Below are 8,001 nucleotides of genomic sequence, written 5' to 3'. Positions count from 1 at the left end.
CCCTTATGAGTGCTGGATGAAGCACTCAGACATATGTCTCCCAGGCATATCTGATAGGGGTTGACTTCACCTTGTCACAGGTCACTACCTGCTTCTCTGCCTGTGGCCATGCTGGCACACAGCTGCTCTCCAACCCTCAACCTCGGCTCTCGGACACTGACCATTCTCCTGGCCCCTATCCTCAACTTTGGCTCTCGGACACTGACCATTCTCCTGGCTCCAACCCCGGATCACGGCACTCGGACTCACCCTGAGGACTCGGGCTCTTCTGGCTCCACTCCTCGACCCGGCAAGTATTCTCCTAACCCACCTTCTCCAACCCCGGCCCGGCATTACAGACTATCCACCTACTGGGCCTGGCCCCATTGCCGTGGGTGCGTGGTGTCATACCTTTCCTCCTCAGTACCAGCGTCCGGCCTTGTTTGTGTGAGTGCAAGAATTACAGTGAGTCATGCATAACTTAAGTCCGGACTTCTAAAGCATCCTGCTGATATGACTCCAGGTTGTCTGGGAGGTCCGAACTTAACAAAGAAGCTGACATGTTAAAGTGCTAAGTGGGGTGGGGGAGATTTTACCAATTCCTCCTAGCAGATGTCCAGATGTCTGGGGAAAGGTAGACAATATGGAGCCAGGGAAGTGGGCTTGGTTAGGTATGCTAAGTGGCTCAGGTGCGATATTAGCGCATGACCCTTGGTATACCATGAAGCCTCTTGCCTGGTCTTCATGAAGTATTGGCAACTCTGCTATAGGTGGGATAGTTGGTTCCCACGCCGTGATTCGCTGCACAGGGTACAGATAGGATCTTCGTTGTTTTAAAAATCTGTGCAGCTGATCAGGACACATTTCTATCTAAGATTCATCTTAAGCTACAGCGTGCGGTACAAAAAGTTTAACATCGTAACCAAGATTTGGAACCAGCTTCAGGAGTTCGTAAGAACTACTGTAGGGATTTGCTAACCAATCCTGCTGTGGGAGAACGAAAAGTTTACTTTTGGCGGAGAAAGAGGGGTTGCGAGCGGTGTCCCTAGCCAAAGACTGTTTCGCGGCTGTTTGCGCACCAACCCCGCTTTTGGGAATTGGTGCCTAGAGACTTTTTCGGTGAAGTTCGTTCCAGAAACATTTTATTTAGTTTTGCCCCATCCCAGTAAGTGTTTGCTCGTATTATTTTGTAAATCAACCAGTGTATGTTCCTTATGTAAACAAATCACAATTTATTTTATCTCACGCTTTGTTCAATCAAAGGATCCAGGAATTAATGTGTTAAAAGTTCTGGTCCCCCGTGGATTTAATAAAACCCTTAAAGGTATGGTACAGAAGGTAATTGACAAAAATCAGAAAAATTGGGCCTTTTTGTTACCCTACCTAACGTTTTCCATTAGAGAAGTACCCGAAGCCTCTACAGGTTTTTCCCCTTTTGAATTAGTGTATGGGCGACATCCTCGAGGATTACTAGATACAGCTAAAGAGATCTGGGAGCAGGAGACGACACCCCATCATAGTGTTATTGAACATATATCCCAGATGCAGGATCGAATGGCAGCTATCATGCCTATAGCCAGGGAACATGGAACAGCCCAGAAAAACAGCTATAACCGTAATGCTAGGATCAGATTGTTTCAACCTGGTGATAGGGTATTAGTGCTGGTCCCTACAGGGGAGAACAAGTTCCTTGCAAAGTGGCATGGCCCATATGAAATCATTAAGTTGTTAATTATAAAGTAAGACAGCCGGGAAGAAGAAAAACTGAGCAATTGTAACATATAAAATTGTTATAACCTTGGAAGGATAGGGAAGTCGAGGTTGCTTTAAAGCCCTTAGAACTTCCCATCACTGATCCTGAGGTGAACATACCAGACACTCTGCCTGTACATCAGAAACAAGTCAGGGATTTTGTCAGGAGAAATAGGGATGTTTTCTCTTTGACCCCAGGGAAAACCAATATCATTAAATATGACATAACAGAACCAAGGAAAAAGATTAATCTTAATCCCAGTAGGCTATAAATTTGGAGGTTGAAAAGATGTTAAAACTTGGGGTAATCAAAGAATCACATAGTGGGTGAAACAGTCCTATTGTGCTGGTTCCAAAACCTGATGGCACTTTAAGATTCTGCAATGATTATCACAGGTTAAATGGTATTTCTAAATTTGACTAGTGTTGATGAGTTAATAGAAAGGTTGGGCAAAGCACGTTACCTGACAACTCTAGACCTAACGAAAGGTTATTTGCAGGTTCTTTCACTGAACATGCAAAAGAGAAAACTGCTTTCTCAACACCAAAAGGCCTGTTTCAGTATAAAGTATTACCATTCGGGCTATGTGGTGCCCCTGCAACATTCCAGAAAACGTTGGACAGGATTCTAAAACCCCATAGTAGATATGCAGCGGCATACCTGGATGATGTTATTCACAGTGAAGACTGGGAGTCCCTTCTCCCAAAGGTTCAAGCAGTACTTAATTCCATTCATGCCGTTGGTTTAACTGCTAATCCTTCCAAGTGTACCATTGGCCTGGAGGAGGCAAAGTATTTAGGATATTCAATTGGGAGAGGATTTGTTAAACCATAGACAGCGAAGGTGGAAGCTATACAAAACTGGCCCCAGCAACTTACCAAGAAACAGGCAAGAGCATTTCTAGGTCTGATGGGTTACTACAGAAGGTTTATCCCAAATTTTGCCACAGTTGCTGCCCCTTTAACAGACCTCAAAAAAGCAAGATCCCCAGTTACAGTTAAGATCAGGTGTTTTAAGTAATTGAAAAAACTCTGTGCCCAACCTGTCTTGGTAACCCCAGACTTTTCTAAAGAGTTCGTAGTACAGACAGATGCTCCGGATGTGGGCTTAGGGGCTGTCCTTCCCCAAGAATACCAGGGTGAGGAACACCCCCTTTACTTTTTGAGCAGAAAGTTAAACCCACAATAAAAGAACCACTCTATAGTAGAAAAGGAATGTCTGGCAATAAAGTGGGCTTTAGAGGCTCTTCGTTATATTACCTGTTAGGAAGTAAATCCAGGCTAAATACAGACCATGCTCCTCTTACTTGGATGTCCCAGAATAAAGAAAAAAAACTCAAGGGTGACCAGGTGGTTCCTTAGTTTCCAGCCCTTTCATTTCACTGTTGAACACAGGGCCGGTCTGAAACAGAGAAATGCTGATGGGCTGTTCAGGGTGATGTCCATGGTCGCTCACCCCAGTAGGAATGAGCTGTGGAGGGGGGAAGGGATATGTGAGAGGAAAGGTGGTAAAATTGTAGAGGGGAGGTAAATATCTCTTGCTTTGGCAAATTATACCTGAACCTACTAAGGGTTAAAAATCCATTTGAGATTCTGCAAGCACAGCCAGGTGCAGATCACCTGACCTTAATTAACAGAGTTTAAGAAAGGCCAGGCTTAATCAGTTTTCCCCTCCCTTATTCCAGCTAAGAGAGCTGGATGCTACAGACAGGCACTGGCCTGCAACAGGTTTTGTTTATATCTGTGTTTTATTGATTGGTAAGTAGGGAAGCCACCCAAAGATAGCTAGAGAATTGTGGTCTAGTTCAGTGGTGGGCAAACTAGGGGGGCAGGTCCCCCAGAAGGGGCTTGAGATTTTTACGGGGTGCACAGAGGTTACAGAGGCCACGCGCTCTTCCGCACGGCATTTAAATTAAATGCCGGGGGAGGTATGAGGTCTCTGTAACTCACTTACCTGCTCTCGGCTGGGACTTTGCCAACGCGTGTCAAATGACACGGCGGGGTCACGTGACGTCCCATGACCCGTGGCATCATTCGAGAGAGGGGGCGCGAATGCTGCGGCTGCCGGGGGCACAGCTGAAGAAGTTTGCGCACCCTGGTCTAGTTAATGCTCAGAACAAGGATTTATTTTTGATTCTTTTTTTCTTGATTTTGTCTGCTGGAGGGACAAAGAAAATAAAGCACTTAAACCAGAGCTGGATGGACTTGTGATTGTGCTTTACCCTAAGAGTGTGTATGTGTCACTTAAGGCTGCATCCACGCTGCTGCTGACCACGCTACCCGTTCAGCACAATCAATTTAGGTCTGTCCGGGCGCGCTCTGGGAGCTTGTTGAGACCGATTAAATTGCCTGAGGGGTCACATGACCTCAGCACCAGTCACTCTTTAGGCAAAGCCCCCCCCCCCCCCCTGCATACCGGAAAACTTGCAGGAGAGTCCAACGCTCATGCTTGGAGAGGTGGTGACGTCACCACTCGCAAGCATGAGCGTGGCACGGCGGGGGGGGGGGGGGGGAAACGCAGCCTTAGTTGTATTACAGCCTCAGGGGTTATGTCATATGCAAGGATGTTTTCTTTCTACCCCCTTTGTATCTAAAGCCCTCTCCTGCCTTAAACCTTTCTCACTGACTGCCCCGCACCTCCTGGAATGCCCTTCCCCTCAATACCCGACTAGCACCCTCTCTGTCCACCTTAAGACACATTTGCTTAAAGAAGCACATGAATAGCACTGTGCATAATCCTGGACACATGATACATAAAGTTTGGCCCCCTGCAGACGCGCTTGCTAGAATTCCCTCCTACGGTCTCTATACGTTCTCCCTACCAATTAGACTGTAAGCTCCTCAGAGCAGGGACTCCTCTTCCTTAATGTTACTTTTATGTCTGAAGCAGTTATTCCCATGAACTGTTATTTATATTTTTTTAATTTATATTACAACATGTATTACTACTTTGAAGCGCTATGTACATTTGTGGTGCTATATAAATAAAGGCATACAATACAATATCCAGGTTACCTCCTTCATATCAACATTGGTCAAAAGGGAGGAAATTAAGCAGCTTTACTGAATATTAAGGAGAAAGAGGAGTATACACATCCACATGCAGCAGAAACAATCTTTCCCTAGCACAGGGCCTGGGAAATGTTAATGTCTTGTTTCTAATATACACAGTATGTGACACGTGATCCGGTTTGAAGTCTAAAAACTACAACTCCCATGATCCCCTTAGTGTGAGCGTGCGCAGTAGGACACAGAGCTGTGACCTGGATGTAGTCAGTGTCTCCACTTCCGGGAAAGAGAAGATGAAGAAATAAAGTGGTGCAGGAAGCACACAGGAGCCTTCTCTGTAAGTAACTTACTTTGTATTCAAAGCATCAGAGCAGGTATATGCAAACACGTGGCGTTTCAGGACAGACACGTCCTCTCCTCAGACCATACACCTTACTGCAATAGTGACACTAACAAGTATATACACCCCTAGGGGTTACACAATCACCTCATACCCATCACCTGTGTTTACAGCCGGGCAGCCACTGCAGCCTCAGTACTTCCTGGTTGATGTCTGACGTCATTGTAACATCATGTCGTCATGTCACCAAGCAACCAGGAAAACCAATAACAAAATAGTCACACAGGGGCAGCTCAGCACACTTACTGAACTGTGGAGAAGTCAAATTAAGTTACACTTAAGTGACAGTAAATTGAAGCAACATGTACGCACTATATTGGTGCCATAAAGGATATTTAATGACTATAAATTAGTCTGAAGAGCTGGGAGCTGCCATGCTGATATTTTCTTTCTTAGATGATTTTTCTGCCAAAACGAAGGGGTTAAAGCTGAAAAGGAGCAAGTTAAAAGATGGTTCAATGATGGTTATGAGCTTACAGTAAAAAGCAGCATTATTATACACATTTATCTGGGCATAAGATAACAAGACAAACTACAAACCGTTAGGGATATATAGATTAAATTCACAGGGGTGAGCAAACTTCTTGAGCTGCGTTTCCCTACCGGGGAGCCGCAGCATTTGCGCTCCTCTACAAGGAATCGGCGTCAAATTACAGATAGGCTAGATCATAAGTGTTATCTTGTAGCTTATTAATAATAATTGAGTAACTTAAGTGGGATAAACAGAATATAGTGTAGTAGAATCCATAGCAGTCATGGGCCAGAGTGACAGAGGTTTAAACCTGTGTCTGGTATATCCTCCCGCATATATCTGGATTAATAGTAGAGGCTGACCTTACCCCAGGAACCAGTTTAGTTCAAGTCACAATAATTATTTCGACAGGGAGATTCTGGAGAAGCCCCATGAGACAGGACCAGGGCTCGGGAGCGAGCACACGTCTGTGGAACGCATATGAATATAAATATATGGAAACAACAAGGGAAAAGCAACCTTTAGATAGCACACGGACATAAATGCAAGTGTAACAAATGAAATTTTATTCAGGTGATTAAAACAGGGGATGAAATATAAAAGAAGAGGGGGGCTCAACACTACCTAAACATAATGGACCTGGAGGCAAGGGTCTAAGATAAAGATCCTGAACAAGACATATACAGGGTGCAGGTAGCTGTGTAAATGCACACCTGCGTGACAATCAACCTGCACTGAAATCTTGTGACCACATGTAAAAATATTATACCATAGAATTTGATTCAATGGTTTACATGAATTGGGTACACAAGTATATTGGGTAACAGAGAGAAAAATACGTCACCACTCAGTAAGTAGATGTCACAGACAAAGGTAGGTCAGAACTCCATGTTAGGTGGAAAAAGGTAGGGGCCCCCCTCAGCAAGACTCCCACTCCAACGCGTTTCGACGGGAAACTGTCTTCTTCTGGGAGTGGTGAGGGGAGAAATGAGCTAGCATTTATAGGGGAAATCATAATTGCAAAAATCGCGCCAAAATTTGATTAATTGCAAGCAGCTGTGAGAGCAGAGAATGTTTACAGACATGGCAGCATCATAGGGCCTGTGTTACTGTGATTGTGCACCTCATTGGGCTGTTCTAGTCATGTGTGCTTACTAAGGTAAACCCCTATGTAAATGGGCTGATGATGCGGATGACGTCATCACGTCACGGACGTCATGACGCATGCCCGAAATGGCACCTCCCACTGAAGTCGTGGGCAGGCACAGATAAGGCAGAAAGTAATGAATTTGCCAGTTACGAAGTGCTGGCTGTGGAGGCTGGGCCTGTCTGTTCAAAGGTAGTACTGACGCGTGTGACGTCATCGCGTCACGAATGTCATGACGCAGGCACCTCCTACTGAAGCTATAGGCAAGCCCAAGTGAGGGAAAACAGTATGGTGTTTGCCAATTGCAGAAGGCTGGCTGTAATAGCCTTGTCTGCCGAATCAATGGGGGATGCGCATGACGTCATCACGTCTTGTGTTGCGAAGACACACGGTTGTCATGGTGACCATATGAACAAACAAAACGGGAAATGTAACACCAAATAAGCATGGTAGGAACTATATGGGGCCCTGAACTGTAAGTGATGGAAGCTGCTATCAAGAAGCATAAAAGGCAATTAGTCCTAGATAAATACAAGGGATATATGTAAGCATATAACTAAATAGGCTTAAGTAAGCAAGTGAAAGGACACTAAAAGTAACCCCTTGCATAGATTAAAAGCAACTGCTGCTGCTAAGAAAAAAATAAGAGGATAATATTCTAATTTTTTAATGCAGATGAAGGTGATTATATATGCAACACACAGCAATAAGTCTTATGTATCCAGCTGAGTCTAAAAGGGTATTTACTAAATACAGGTCATATGCCATTGGGTAAAGATACCCCAATGAAGTATGGTTGGAATGATGTCAGTCATAAAACATGCATGCTCCTGATTAAGAGAGAATACAATAAACCATACTAGTTGAGGCATGTGCCTGTGCATTAGTGACCTGATTAGAGACATATACAGACAATAATCTCCTTAATTTGTTAAATTCGGTATAATAGGTGCAGTTTCAGAAACAACCACAAATTATTGCAAAGACATATCCATTTTGCAGCAAAATGGATATGTCTTTGCAATAATTTGTGGTTGTTGCTGAAACTGCACCTATTATACCGAATTTAACAAATTAAGGAGATTATTGTCTGTATATGTCTCTAATCAGGTCACTAATGCACAGGCACATGCCTTAACTAGTATGGTTTATTGTATTCTCTCTTAATCAGGAGCATGCATGTTTTATGACTGACATCATTCCAACCATACTTCATTGGGGTATCTTTACCCAATGGCATAT

At 44.2% G+C, this 8,001-nt stretch overlaps 1 protein-coding gene across 4 annotated transcripts in view; it reads left to right on the top strand.

The window, feature by feature from the left end:
- Positions 1-4,994: 4,994 nt before the first annotated feature.
- LOC142466797 (uncharacterized) overlaps positions 4,995-8,001 on the top strand; it is a 369,751-nt gene continuing 366,744 nt past the window's right edge. For 2 of the 4 annotated variants that reach the window (XM_075572230.1, XM_075572229.1), the window contains exon 1: positions 4,995-5,077. The gene's annotated coding sequence lies outside the window, so the exon portion shown is untranslated. The remainder of the gene's footprint in view (positions 5,078-8,001) is intronic. The other 2 variants (XM_075572233.1, XM_075572232.1) reach the window with 2 other exon arrangements.

Source organism: Ascaphus truei, chromosome 15 (assembly GCF_040206685.1).
Source record: "Ascaphus truei isolate aAscTru1 chromosome 15, aAscTru1.hap1, whole genome shotgun sequence".
NCBI classification, from domain to species: Eukaryota; Metazoa; Chordata; class Amphibia; order Anura; family Ascaphidae; genus Ascaphus; species Ascaphus truei.
This window is presented reverse-complemented; position numbering and strand designations above follow the sequence as displayed.